The sequence below is a fragment of the Hermetia illucens genome, chromosome 1 (assembly GCF_905115235.1).
Source record: "Hermetia illucens chromosome 1, iHerIll2.2.curated.20191125, whole genome shotgun sequence".
NCBI classification, from domain to species: Eukaryota; Metazoa; Arthropoda; class Insecta; order Diptera; family Stratiomyidae; genus Hermetia; species Hermetia illucens.
The window spans coordinates 178,427,002-178,443,204 of NC_051849.1; positions in this window are offsets into that span (position 1 = coordinate 178,427,002).

The following is a 16,203-nucleotide window of genomic DNA, read 5'->3' on the forward strand; positions in this document are numbered from 1 at the left end:
TGCATGAATGTATTTCCACATACCGGAATTAGACCAGCTGCGTTCACATCACCAGCTTCTCTTCTTCCGCTTTTCCTGGTTAAAGCGGAAGATAAGGTTCTAACAGGCATGCGGCTGAAGTTTCCTTTTATCGAGCCTTCCTTCCCCGGTTTTTAGAAAAATTAGGCAACAGTGTCACCGACAGGCCGGCCGTAGTCAGGTTTCCAGTTCCTCTTGTTAAGGGAGTTGTTGTACTATCCTTTCTGGCTGACCGCGCCGTAGACACCGGATGTAGGTTTTCCACTGAAGTGGAGAGCCTGTCTTTCACAGATTTCTCCGTGGGGACATGAATTAGGTGACGCCTCCACGACCTGATTTCGTCGCGGGTGGATTCGAAGTCTGTGACTTTTTACCACTTGGAGAGAGCTTTCAACCTCCGAATTTTATCGGTCCAGACCGATTGACAGAAAATTTTCAGTGGGAGTATGGCATAAGAAGTTGTATAGCGACGATGTGCATGTTCGTTTTTGAGGCCACTCCCGATTTTCAGCTTCAATGACTGAACTATGGTGGGGCAGTTCAGGAATTTCCTGAACAGTCTAGACGGCACGTCCAAAGTCACAGTCCTGTGGGAACATAAAGGGGAATGAGTTACAGCTGGAGTCAGGCTACCGTCATTAGGTAAACCATTCTTTGAGGACCTCAATGATGTCTTTATTTGCAGGGTAGGGGAGCTATCTTTTGTGAATGCCACGAGCTGGTTATGAAGATGTGAGCGGGCTGGACTCTGCTCTCCTTGCTTCTACTGAAGCAGTTATGGTCTTAGGAATTTGTGGCATCAAAATGGCGCACGACAGCGCTAATTGGACTCCTGGAGTGGCGACTGATACCTACCTTCCCTACCATCTAAGAACCAGAAGTAAAAGCGATTGGTGCCGGTGGTGAGGTCTCCACGAATAAAGGGAAATCAAACCAATGGGCTCGAGGTAAATGAAGCGAAGTTTTTGTAAAAATGGAATCTCATATCGTTTGAGTTGATGCTTAATTTAAACCCATACTGTTAATCTGTTGAAATCTCAACCTGTTGAAGTCTTCAATGGAACAGAGGATTACTTTTCGGGACTAAAAGATAACTGATGTTTGCAATAAGAATAAAGCATTTTTGGATATTGGGATTCGTGGAATTCTCGGGTATTAACCCCAATCTTAGTTGACGAATAGTTTCAAAGAACTCACCTCGTGATCTGATTGTTAGTTTTATCTATTTTTCGTTTCAGTCTTTATTAGACTTCACCAGAATTTGCTAAAACTGTAAATAGTTTTTAACTGTCTGCATTGAAAGTAACTTTCATACCTTCGCTTCTGTTTAATTTAATAGAATTTTGATGGTGCATCCAATTCCAGCAACGTACACAGAACGATACCAGTTGATATTCACGTGAAATGCTCAAAATGTGGAAAGCAACGAAAATTTAATTAGAAGCAATCTTTCATCTTAAGAGCAAAAGCTCATCCCCTTTGGTTGTTGTGTTCTTTCGGAAATTTCATGAAAAATGTTCAGCGGTGCGAGTATTTCCAGATCCGGCGAATTCGTCTTCTAAGTGAGTTTCTCAATTTAAATTAATGGTAGTAATTAACGAAAGTTGGTTCCTTTAATGCTAGTTTGATTAGAGGGTGAAATCCTAAGTTATCGTTACGTGGTGAGAAAACTGATTAATTTCTTTGGTGGTGGGCATAAATCGGGCACTATAGAATTAAGATTTAACATGTAGCGGGTTAAAATATTCGGTAAAATGAGCCCAAATGGAGGTCACCAGTACGAAATGTTTGACAAACTCCGTATCTTCACTACTTTGATCTTTTTAAGGAAAAGAATTTACCTTTTGCTTTTCATATGGTGGAAGTCAATTCCTCATTGGAAATATGATAAACCGGATGGATAATTTTTTTTAAGGAAATTGTTTTCTTTCCAAATCCATCATATGAAATGCCAGACAATGTGATACTTGCTTTGTTTTCTATCTGATTTTTCAGAAAAAAATATCGAACTTATCAAAAAAGTAAATATGAGGGTTTTTTATTGATATTTTGCACTAAAAATAGTTTTATCGAAAATTAGTCTACTTTACGAAAAATAGGTAAATTTGGTTTATGTTTCCTAACAATAATAAAACTCGTGTCCCCATACATATAAAAGGGGGCTGTAAAATTTTTTTTCACCGAATATAGTCATGTAGGGTATCAAAAGGTCTCTATTAGTACTTTTCGAAGCCGATCTTATTTTTGAGATTTGTTAGAGAGGCGGGGAGTGGGAGGAGTGGAGAGTGATGATTTCTTTAACGTACCCATTCTCAGAAACTACACAACCGAAAAATTTGAAAAAATTCAGGAAGCTGCCTCTATATGGTGCCCAGGCCTCAAAATACTCTCCATATTGATATCTTTTCAAATAGAGTTAATAATAGTATATTACCATATTTTTTGGAAAATTTGGTAAAACCCCCCTTAAGTTTATCCCTGAGTTATAAAAGTTGGTAGTAGAATAAAATATAATATGAAGCTTATTATTCTCAAGTGTTATCAAAATTATACCATTAGTAACAAAGTTACAGTAACTCAAAGTTGTCTTTACCATGTAAATTTACAACCCGAAGTACTAAATTTGACATGCTAAATGCATATACATGACGGGCTACGTACAAATGGGATAGTTCTACACTCAAATATACTCAAAGAAGAAGCAATCAAAACCTTTCATACCTGAAGCGTCCAGCTTCCGGTTTCCCAACTTGTTCTTCATTAGTGCCGACAACTTTTCTATGGGGTTTAAATTCGGGCTGTTCCCGGGCCAAGTCAGCTGCTTTACCGAGTTTTCGGCTTGGAAGTTGCGCACCTCCAAAGCAAAAAAGGTCAAATAATTGGAAAACCTTCAATATTTCTTATAAAACGGCTAGAGAAAGGAAAAAAAAATATTACTTACAATGTGGGGTCCACATAGCGCAGTGGTTAGAGCACTAGGCTGTCGTACGAAAAGTCGCGGTTCAAATCCCACTGGTGGCAGTGGAATTTGTATCAGAATTTGACGTCGGATACCTGTCGACTCAGCTGTGAATTAGTACTTGAGTCAAATCATCGTAATAATCTCGGGCGAGCGCAATGCTGACCACATTGCCTCCAACAGGGTATTGTAATCCTGTAGTGTACCATTCCGGTCTTGAATGAAGTGCTCTAACACACTTCAAGGCCCTGATTCAATAAGGATTGTTGCGCCAACGATTATTATCATTACTTACAATGTGGAATCTGCACAGAATTGTCCTGAAAGACCCCACTGGTATACTGATATTGCTTTTAAATGTAAGGTATCAGATGCTCCTCCAAAATTCGTTTATAGGCTGGACCATTGACTCTTCCATCAATTAATGAAAGTCCTTTCACATAATTAAAAACTAAAACCAGCCCCAGATCATCCTGCTCAACGGCTGGCGTACTCTCGCCTGAAAACACTCCCCACTGAATCGCTAACTTGATCTTCTCCATACGTGGTGGATCCCATCTGACCCAAAAATATTAAATTGGGATTCAGCGGAGAATATTACAGTTTGTTACTGTTTCAGTGTCCAATTTTTTTTGGTTCTTTGCCCATAAATAGCGCTCCTTCCCCGTTCTTCCATTTATAAAATGCTTTTTTGCGCGACGTTGGCAGGAGACCGCCCTCTCTGAGCCTCCGACGAACCGTTGAAGCATCAATTTCTGTTCCAATAGCATGATTAAGCTCGTTTTAATGTCCGATGAACTTTAGAGCCGCTTCCTCAAGCACAATCTCTGCATCAGTCTGTCTTCGGCTGATGTAGTCTTTCTCGTCCTTCCAGAACCTTTTGGGCAGTAGATGCAGTGGCCTGCATTTTTTTAAAAAGTCAGCTACAAAGCGCTAACTATAGCCGACAACGATCGCTATTTGTCGTGTACTACATTTTCATGGAATAAGGCAATTATTTCTCCTTTTTCAATACCATTCATTTTACGTGTTTTTCCCATCTTTTTCTAATTAATGCACCTCAAAAACTTACCACTGCGAGAAACTACAATCTAACGGTACTGATACTTTCTTCACATCTGCATACATACAACAAAAAACCGGAAGCTGGACGCTTCAGGTACGGAAGGTTTTGTGTATTTCTTAGTACGTAGCATGTAATATATGCATATATTATGTGAGAATATCCACTTTCGGATGATATTGACATTCATTGTCCTGAATTTGCAAAGAAGCGACAACTTTGACGTATTATAACTTTGTTAGTAATGGTGTGAATTCCACCAAACTTGGTGAGATGATGTTGTATATAATACCCTATATTGTTGCTAGCATGAACTTAAGGGGAGTTTTGCAGCCAATTACTAAAAATTATAGTAATATACTATTATTAACTTTATTTATACAGATATCATTATGGAAGGTATTTCGAAGCCCAGGCACCAGATAGTGGCAGCCTCCTGATTTTTTTCAGATTTTTCGGTCGGGTAGTTTCTGAGAATGGCCCCTCCCTTAAAGAAATGTTCACTTTCAACCCCCCGTATTCCCCACCTTTCTACCTACTAACCGAGACCTTTAATTTGATATCCCACATGACTATATTTGATTGATTATGGGGACCCACCCTTAAGTTCGTCGTAAAAGATGTAACTCCCTATATGCGTGAGCGTTCACAGTTCTCAGCTTTCTGCCAAATTTGGTGTCAATCGCTGTAACCGTCTCCGAGAAAGATGCGTGTGATGGACAGACGGACCTGTATATTGTATGATAATAAAATGGTGTGCTCTTGTGCTTACAAGTATTGGAGTTCAAATCAATCAAATCAGTGGAAATGCCTAATTTGCGTCTACATTTTGCCTACACAGTCCAATACGAAACTTCTGGCTTTGGCTGTAGAAAAAGTCGGAACCTACATACGCAACACAGAATAAACTGAGTCTAATTTAAGACGAATGCCATCAGGCAGTAGAATTTGTTTGCATTATATTTGTGGTACTATCATCACCCTATTATTGCTGTGGCACCTTAAGGGTACATGTACGATGGTTGAATTAACTTTCACCAAGCACTAAAAGATCACCACATCATAAAGATCAAAGGACATAAATTTGAAACGAATCCAATGTCAATTTCCTTTCAGCATATTCGAAGTGATGCTCAAATAAAATATTCATACACATTGGAATGACACTCACTCCAGTATCTGCTGACTTCCAGTCCTCAACTACATAATTATCTGCGATAGCGGTATTGCTCCTCTGCATGCACATAAACTTTCTTATCACATTTTCCTTCCACCAAATATGCTCGTCTGTTCGCGCAATGCCGTGCTGCACCAGCCAACCCTCCATGGAGCTTGTATGCAAATTTCTGATCATTTTGGGGAGGTTAATATAACAGTCATTTTGATCGATGGAACTCGTAAAATTTTACAAGCATTCAAGTCTTTTATGGTTATTACGTAAGATAAGGGAATGGCGACATCTACAAGTGCATATTCGAGATAAGGGTACTGCTGGTAACATTACGTACGTAGACTTATGCCCTCCGGCACATCTTTTAGATACAATTTCATGACTATTTTACTCTCAGAGCCCATGTGGATGTGGAGTCGATACTGTATTGAAAAGACGGTATCGTTTGTCAACGTTATTGGGGTACTGAGCGCGTTCATTAAGAAATTCTCCGTTAGGAAGATATTTTATAGAAAATGAATCCACTTAATTTGTTGTAATTTGCATGTGATGCTTTCAATCACGAGAGAATTGGGAGTATATGGGCCTCATCAATTTCGCTTAAGACGGAATGGAATTAAGTCACGCTTTTATATTTTGGGTTTCCCTGCATTAATTTTCTATAGAGATATCATTTTAGATTGCAGCTTTTGCAGGAAAAAGCGGAAAATATTTCCCAGAACAATTATATAAAGTAATTTATCAAGGAATCCAAGGATGCAATTTCAGCCGATATTTAAGCTTAGCCAGTATAGTAAAGGTTGACGGGTATATCGAAATAAAAGCGATGGGCAAATGCTAAAAAAATCAAAACGGAGTAGAAACGGAGAAAGTACCCCACAGGTGACTATTGCCAAAGATATATGTATGTACGTAGATTCGTCAAACCAAAAGCGAAGCGGTTAACCGCTTCATTTTTGGTTTCTAGGTAGTTAGGTGAGCGGGCTCCGAGGGCTAGTTCTACGGTGGACGGTTTGATGTCACTCCTATGACCATTATGACAGTGGGAAGAACAAAGGTAGCAGAATCTAACCGACTCAGACCTTCAGAACCAGCCCGTAGCATTTACGAAGGACAGCAACTCCCTCAACATACAACAAGAGCCCACAACAAAATTCCTCGGAAGTATGGTGTAGTCCGTTAGAAATGCTTAGAATCCTCGACTTACTTCTTCTAGGATGTTATTAATGGCTTGGCTGTCTGTCATCCGGACTCACGAGAGTCTGAAAGAACTACACGCTAGAGCATGTTTAGAGTGGAGGTCCAAGCGGAGAAGTTGGATAAATTTGTTAAGGGCGCCTCCCAGACAGGATCGCAGAAGCCCAGTAACACTAACACCTGCACACGCAGTCCTTTGGATCACATTAAGCTTAAACTTCGTGAATTTTTTGCTTGACCCTGGCCACCAAACAACAGATCCTTATGTTAAGATCAACCGCGGTTTTTTCCGTCCGAAGAACCGTCCTTGGCCTCATCCATTCATCATCGGCATACCTTCACCAATCTTCCAACACTACTAATGGGGCTACTCTCGGCCGACGGGAGTCGTTTGACTTGGTGGGTCGGGCTCCTGTAATGGACACACGGCGGAGAAACCGCTAATCGTGGGATGGTTCGACGTCTAAGCGTCACGATGACCAGAAGCATTTCTCCGCCTGATGCATGGCGAGCACAACACCAGCTTCACGTAGCCGAATAATCTACAAAATAACGGCGGGGCGGGTACAAAATATTACCGCCCCTTGTTGCACCATAGATTCGTCGAGCGTTTCCCACAATTCACGTGTGTGACTGTGCAGCGAGTCACCGATCAGTGCCGCTTTATTACTCGCAATGACGCAATCCCGGGCCATCATCCGGGAACGTGTTCAACTTCGGGTCATCGCGGAAACTGGTTACCAACAGTCGCTGGGATCAGATGCGGCGGCATCAAAACCATCCCGCCTCACTGCGAGCAATAGTTGTAGTACTCACCAAAGCGCTCTTCTTTATGGTTCGCCTGAAGCTTTCGCTGAGGTTCGGGACGAACTTCAAAGAGTGTGTAGAGAATTTTCGGAAATGGATCCTTTCCATAAACTAGGTATTCCTAGGTCTCCAGCAGCTCCAAAAATCAATGATGAGATTGCGTCTCGACTGTGTGCTGATATGTCGCTGCTGGAACTAAAAACATGTATTGAGGTGTTATGTGGGGACGGCTGTCAGATTGCACGGTCAGAAGATTTGCGTTCACGGTATTGGTTTGAATGATCAGTCAGTTACGATGGTACAGCGAAAATCACTACAAACGTGTTCAGAATACAACGTACGCGATGATCGGGCGGAGTTTTTTTCAGATCACTGAACGAATCCCAACAGAGCGTCCAGACAGTGCAGTTTTCGGTGGAGGATGCGAAAGAACTTTTTAGTGGACTTTGGAGGCTACCCAGCCAGCATGCTTGGTAGATTTGGCCGATTTGGCTCAAAGTGTTTCAAAGAGCAACTCATTATCGACTCGGTAGTTGTGGGATAAGCAATTAGAAGCCAAAGAAATCTCCCGAGTTTGTATATCGACTATGCAAAGGATTTTGACAGCGTTCGGCACACCTGTTAATCGATGTCCTACGTCTGTATGGCGATTCTTTGAGTCCGCTTTGGTTTTGCAAGGCATTGAACCAGCCATGATGTCCGGACGGAATTTGGATTAGACAAGTGTTTAATCCAAGCCATTCGCAAAAATCATGACGGGTCGCATGCCGGACATAGCATTGGTGACCTCCACCTCCAAGCTAGACCGAGACAGACTTAACCTACCACCAACCACTCTATAGCTCCGACCAGCTGAGGCGGAGAGGATTAGGGCAGGAGCGAGCAGCTAACGAGCTGTAGCTTGGCTTCCTGTGCAGCAAAATGTTCTCTAGCTCGAAAGCCGATTCAATACTAGCAAAAAATCAACGCTATACTTCAGGTGGGAATGTAATTTTATTTGCTGAAGTGCATTTTTAAATACAATGCAAATTCTTACTTAGCTGATTTCTTACCTGACCCAGGTTCTATATGCACGGGTCATTGTGCATTTCTATTATAACATTTTGCGGATTCATATTCCAGTACGGTCGCTCTTTGATATTTGTTTTTTATATGGATACCATCAATTGCGTAAGACGCTCCTCCAATTTTATCTTGGTTGACCTCCTTGATGGTTTTGGTTCTCCGCCTTGACTTTGTTGCTGTAGTATCTCTGATCTATCACTCTCCCAAGTTCCTTGTGTCACAATTGACTGGCGAAATGGTTAAAAACTGATGTGCTGTCCCGGTTACATAGGAGTTTATGTTGATAAAGTCGTTGATTTCCAAACTGCCTTACAACATCTGCCAAAAGGTTGGCTTTCCCGCGGCGGTGATAGACGTGCAGGCTATCTCTGGCATACATGCTCAAAACCTGTCCCGCCTCTTGCGCTATGGGGTAAGTTGTAATATTTACTTTGGATTTGATAATTCTCTCTTTCGATAAAATCCGCGGCTTGTGAGGACCGCCAATTCTCAAAGTGACTGTCCGCCAGCTTTGCCCATAGGTGACTCTTGGCCACATTGCTCAGGAATATCACTGTAATGGCGGCGCTATGGGTAGTGTCTTCTGACTCAATGCCAGTAGTCTATCCTGCGATCAAGCGCCTGGCGTCAGTATCTCTTTTTCTTCGTCGATTTACTTTTTCTCTCTCTGTTTGTATTTTTTAGGAGAGGGAGATCTTGGAGATCTAGACACGCCAGTGTGTGATATTCTACCCACTAAAACACTTTTATGGCACTATTTGCGTTAAAATGCTTCATTGCTGTGCGTGCAACCCATATTTATGATGGTCCCTCGGTTGGATAAGAAGAGGATGGGTGGGCTTTTTTGTCACGTGAAAGAGCTTGTTTCAACTCTACATCCAAACTCAATACAGTGGAGCTACTCTAAGTATCGGGTCTATGTAATGTAGAGAGAAATGAAATTACAAAACTGATATCACCTTAAAATCCAAACATTACGCCACCTAACATTTGCCCGGTTGAAGAGTTTTTTAGCGTCTATTCTCATGCTGGCTAGGTTTCAGTTCCACCGGGATACACCACTTGATGAATTAACTGTGTTAGTCGGGCAACAGGCTTAATATGCCTTCGCTCCTTTATCACTAGTCATATTGCTGCTCAGGCGCTTTGCATATGAATCTGTTCTCTTGGGATTCCCCATAATTCTTGGAACTTGGACAGCAACAAGTCTCCAGTCAGGAACCTTGACGGACACACGAATGATACAAACGATTGGCTTTCCGTAAAAGTGCTTGGTTTCCAAATTACCAGCAGGGTTCTTGAGCGCTAGTTAAACATTGCCCTCTGCAATCATTGCAGGTATGGTTCCTGTATGGTGGAGGTCTACTGCTGGCGCTGGCCATTGACTGTGTTACTGTTTGGAGTTTTCCTCAACTGTCTGAGAGACCGACCTCCTCCGGTATGTTGCTGTTCACTCTGAGCCCAAGAAAATCCGGATACAGCTTCTTTTCCGCACTGGTCGTACCATTTCAGCTTCTATGGCCTCCGAGATTCCTTCGAGACTTCGATGGGCTTTCCACCAGAAGTATCCTCCGAAGTATGTTATTAAATCTATAGTAGGTGTGGCAATTTTGACGTTTGGTTGCCTCTAGGGATCTTTGCCTTGACTTTATTGCCTGACTCCCAATTTGTCCCATTGTGTGCGACTGTTTTTCATTTTGTGTCTAATTTGCTCGTGCCAATTATGAGGATTTGGAAGTTTGCCGCACCATAGTTCCTCATAGTGATAGTCACCGGGTAAGGTTAAACAAACAGACTGAGGCAACCAAGTACCAGCGAACATACGAATACAGTCGATTACTCTCGACTGCAAACTACCCTATGCGAGCGCTAGATCACAGATCTATAGATCTAGACTGGAGAGTCGAAAAAAACTTCCTTGGGGGTTCCTCCTTGGGGGAGGTTTTTTTCGACTCTCCAGTCTAGATCTATAGCGGTTTTGTGTCAGTCCACTGCTTGATCCCTTTGTTCTCATATTTCAATACAGTGAACTTTGATTGGCGGCGTTCATTAGTTGTTATAGACTATTCTAAATTTTTAAAAACTTATTGATTACAGAAAATTAATTTATTCCCTTCAACATTTAGTTTATACAAATATCATATGATTCGTCTTGATAAAATTGAGGCGGAAACGGAAAAAAGAAAAGGGGTACACCAACAAAAGAGAATACAAATTAAATGACAAAAAGAGGACGCGCTGCTAATGAATGAAGTAAATTTATTCTAATGGACACTGAATTAAATTTTTCACAGACAATCTCCCTTTTACTAGGAACAAATAGATACACATTTGCATTTAATTCTCACTCCAATTGCCCGACAGATCCGGGTATTCCCACTCATAATCAAGGGAGGAACAGTCGAGCAAACTCTCATTGCCAAGAGAATTATTGACATGAGCAATTGCAGAACTCATCGATGACTGATTGTTCAGTTCGTCTACTGTTGGCATATCTCGAACAGCGGCTACTTTATTGTGGGCGATGGCAGATTCTTCAATTCTTCCATTTACTACTACTTCTATTTTCCCCTGCGTCCCCGTCTCATCGACCTTCATGGTATTGTTTAGTGAATTTAACTTCTGAACGGCACCATTGTCAGTATTCCGCAGTAAATTATTGTCATTGGTGGCTCGACACTCTCCTGATAAACTTCCGATTGACCCGCAGTTTGCTGATGAAATTATATTAGAATCTGAAAGTTGATTCAGACTGGCCGCTTCTAATTCCAGTTGCATCTCTGCCCGGTCAGACGTTTGCTTTTCTTGAATTTGAACTCCAAGTGAAACAGCGTCCTGTATACTTTTCAGTGAGGACATCAGCTGCTTAATCATATTCAGTTTTTCCTCACGACGTGGGTCATTTGGACGGCACTTTGCGAGGATAGCCTTCAAAGTTTCCAGTTGCTTACAACATCCATCCAGAAGTTCTCGCTTTCGTCTTTGCAGGCAGTCATTCTTATTCTCCTCCTTCCGAATAAATGTACGGTGTGCTGTTTCCTGGGGTAGCATCTTAGAAACCTCCATCCGATTATTGCGGGTCGTATTAGGAGCTTTAAACGACCAGGAACCGTTTCCGAGGCCAATAGTAGTGCTTCGGTGGGCAATACTCGCTTCAGCCTGGTTTGAGAATGTTACAGTCGCAGCTCCTGGATCGGCTTGGTATTCGACTGTAATGTCCATAATTCTCCCGTACTCCGAAAAATGACTGCCCAATTGAGCAATAGTATTCATCCATTTTGGTATTCCACGCAGCTCGACAGTGCAACTTTTTCGAAGTATAACTTGAGGGACGGCGTCAAATGAAATGGTTGAGGATTTAGATCTTTTGGGAGCAGTATCATCCATTGTATCCTCTGGCTCGTAACGGCGTTTAAGCGTGTTTACTGATACATTACCCGCGGTGCTTGCTACTGGTTTATATACTAGATTCCTTGATGAGGTTGACGGCCCGGGTCTATGAAATGACCCTGTGAAAATACTAGATTGAGATCCATTGGCAGAACCGTATACCTTTTGAGTCGTGTTCCCGCTTAGTGATTTCGATGAATTGGTACGAACTGCTGTTCTTTGAAAATTGTTTCGTCCATTCCTTGCTTCGCCGCTGAATTGCCCATACTGAGAATACATTTTGGTTTTTAGTTGTCAATTTGGAGTTCTAAAAGAATATAGTTGACTTCTGTTTTCCTTCTCGAAAAAGATTTTGAATGTGTTGAAAATAAGATTTTCCTCCTTTATATATGATATTCTTTTTAAGCAATTAAAGACATTTCACTTAGATAATTAAATTATCCATGTAATTACCTGCTAATTTGGTAAGGTTAATTACGGCTCTTGTTACTTTGGATAGCATAATTACTCTGCCTTTATCAAACTACTTTAATGCTAATTAATTTTTTTGGAGTTTTCTGGTTGCTAACCCAAGACCAACTGCAAATTTTGGAACTTTTTCGCTTCGGTAATGTCAATGACGGTTGAGGATAATTCAGGCAATCTGATGTATACGAGTCCTTCATAAGCATGAACCATGGTATGCTATCTTTGCTAGTATTACATTCAGTATGACCATTAGGCAATCCTTTTTAAGGTTTTGTGTAAACATTCTTTTATGTCGAATTTAAGGGGGGGTCCCGATACATGCAAAAGGGGGGTGTAAAATTTTTTTTCATCAAATATAGTCTTGTGGGGTATCAAATTAATACCTAGAGAACATGTCGAGAACTCGTGTTGCAATATCTGAAGCCCTTTGATAAATGAAAGTGGAGTATTCAAAATGGCCATAGATCGTGATAGGAGGCCGGTTTCAACAGCAGGTTCGATAAATTCTGATGCTAAATATGTCATGCGAAGAAGCTATCAGATTACCGCGTTTAGGTACCAGCCCTAATTTAAAACTTACAGAGGCTTCCAAACAGTTGTTGAGATTCCCATTTCCTTAGACGCAACCTAGGAACGTCCATATCAGATGCCTTTTTCGAGTATATTGACAAATTTCTTGCCACAACAGAAGTCACTGGTCACTTCAAACCGTCTTACCTCATGTCATTGTGGTTTTACAAGCTAGGGATCTTGAGATACATAAATAGATAAAATTTCAGCCCTCGACACTCTAATGTACCGAGAGGTTCTTCTATTCAATCCTTCATTCTATGTATGCTCGCAGTGATACATTATTGAAGCCTATATGCAATACTGAACTCGAATGTCAAATTGAAACCAGAGATACACATTGTTATCATTAACTTTTATGTAACACAGCCATAAATTACTCTTCAAAATCACCCAGAAACATCGATACAAACACTGCTATCAATAGCACCAGGAGCGTCATTATCAACAACAATGATAATTCCTTTAATTGCGTTTCCCAACATGTATAATACAATACCTTTCGATTGCCCGACGGAATCATTGCTGATGATGCCATTTCCTGGGCCTAGTTTATCCTGTCCCTTGGCTTTAGCAATTCAACGCGAAATACACAACTTTATGTTTGTGCTCTGTCCCACCAACAATTGGGAATTTCTGTTTGACGAGGTGAACCAAACATACATATCTACCCTTTGCCATGACCTGCTTTTTACGTGGATGCAGTCGCTGAACAAATGCTGACATTCCTTTTGTAGGTTTTGAAGTTGTTCAAAAAGGGTTGTCAATGTTTCGCCAAAGTTTCCTGAGCCTAGGGAGTAGTAAAGGCGGTACATATATGAAGGCCTAGTGGGATATTGAGCAGTATTTTTATTGATGCAAACCCATTGCTCCTGACAAAAACTCCCTACTGTCATCCTTGTGGTCAGAATAGGAACAAACCTAGTAGTTACCGGTAGTCGAAGCACATCAATAACACGCGAGTAAGATGCTGGCAACACAAAAACCCTTTCAACATCCTGAATATCACATCCAACACATACAGTTTTGCATTCCGAACGCACTAAATGGATACGATTCCCAATGCTGTTGATGTTGCCTCTCTTTGAAAAAAAAATCAGTCTGTCCGGGTTTTTTCCCACTTCCCCACAGGATTTGGTTTTCGAGCATTTGAAAACAGAAAAGCCTCAGAGCCTACAAGTGCTAACTATGCTGTGAAAAACATCCAACCGTTCCATTTTAATTGTCCTCGAACGCATAAAATAGCGTCAGCCCTGGGAGAATAACTACGAATTTCCCATATTCCATTTCATGTCCAGTATCGTTACCGTAGTGGTCATTATCGCTAGTTCAGCATTTCGTACCGGAACAGAAAATTTATGACTACCCGAAATATGCTGCGATATGCTCTCCATGCAATCATAATTGCGCCACTGCGCGTTAGCAGGAAAATCTGGTCCAAAAACCAGCAGATTGTCTAGTTTAGATTGAAAACTATATTCAGATAGACAGGATTGGACCAGTATTATCATTTGTCCAAAGTAGGAAGTGCTTGTCTTTAGCACCATTTTGCAGGTGCTGGGAAAAACTTCACTTTCTGACTAGCCTAACTTTGCCTATTTCTCACCCTAAAAATCGAGTTTGGCTATTTTGGCTATCAAGTCCCAACAACAACATTATCCATCCATGACATTATCACTTCACTTTCGAATAATTCATCATTATTTTGCAGGAAATTGAAAATTTGACAAGAGGAAATTTCCAGAAGTAAATTACGACATCGAGCAAGCAGCGAAAGCCATGCCCAACGGGCCCCGATGGCCAGAAAGGAGAACTTTTCCTTGTCCGGAATCATTGAAATTTCACAGATGCCTTGACCCACAGCAGAACGCAGAACGACTTTTTCCAGTTTCCTCGGCAGCAATAATAGCAACAACGACAGCAACGATAAGCTATTAGTCAGATCCTGAGGAGTTCATAGACTGGCACTTTTCGTCCTCGGCGTCGCCTTCGTCGCTGGCTAGCCCCCGGAAGTATCGACAATAAGTTGCACATTCAGTTGTGAAAATATTTCCTTGGAAACTTTTCCAATTGGCTGTAATGGAGAGTTTCCATGGACGAGGGAGAATGGAGGTCAGGTCCAGGGTATTTAAAAGGATCTCTTACAGCATTTTGAGTAATATCACTTCGATCTGATTAAAATTCAGAAATTGATTTTATGACCTGAAATCATTTTGTTCAAGTTCAATGGGAAACTTTGGAAAACTTTGATTTCTTTCTGCGGATTTCGAGTTTGATTTATAATCCATTTGGTATTGAATGGTTGATGGAATGCAGTTGAGAATGTTTGAGATAAATGGAGTCTTTCAGTTTTCTGGCACACTACCCTCCATGTAGAATATCGATGGCAAAAACTCAAGGGGATAAAATAACCAATATGCAATTGGTAACCACCGCTAATATCGTCAGAACCTTGTGTGTGTATGTGTATGGTGGGAGAGAAGCTACAGCTTCTGAGCACTCAGGCCGTGTTGGCCCATTGTACTCGCCACCCCCGTCTAACGGAATATTCCGGATTTGTTAACGTATTGCAGGATTTCCGTTAGTGGATGTGATGCTACCCGTCGCGATTGGAGAACATCGGCACCAAAGATCTGATGCCTGATGCGTCCATAGGCGGGGCATTCACATAGGAAATGCTCCGTGGATTCCGCTTCCTCATTACAGGAGGGACACGTATCATCTTCGGTAATTCCTATTCTGAACATATGCCCAGCTAGTGAATTATGGCCTGTCAGAATGCCCACAATACACCTGCAGGTCCTCCTGCTTTTCGACAGGATAAACTTTGCGGTACGTATGTTGGGTTCTGGCAGGAAAAGTTGGTGTGTCGAGCAGCGTTTAGGCTCTGCCATCTGTCATTATTGGAAACTTGTTCCCAGTTTTTGAAAACAGATTTAGCCAATGCTACTGATATCCCAATTGCTGTCTCCGGTCCCTGCATAGGGCAGATTGACCCCTCTTTCGCTAAAGCGTCCAAGATTTCATTTCCCTCTATGCCACAGTGACCAGGTACCCAGAGTAGTTCCACCGTATTGTATCTAGACATAGAGTTCAAACGGTTTCTGCATTCCTGAATGATTTTCGAGGTGATCAAAGGGCTGCTCAATGCCCTCAGTGCAGCTTGACTGTCACTGCAGATTGCGATGCGCCTGCCCTTCAACCGCTCGTCAATCACCCAGTTTGCCACCCTTAGGATCGCATAAACTTCGGTTTGAAAAACCGTTGCATATTGTCCCAAAGGAAAAGCCCACTTCTCGTTTTTATTCGGGAGGTAGACTCCGGCTCCAGAACCCTCTTCTGTTTTTGAGCCATCGGTGTAGAAAACTTCCGTATATCCCGCCACGCATTCCTTTGGGTCTTCCTAGTCCTCTCTACGCTTCAGGGTAACTACATATCTTCTACCAAACAGAAGTATGGGGACACGAGGATCGGAAGGCATTGTAAGAACTGGAT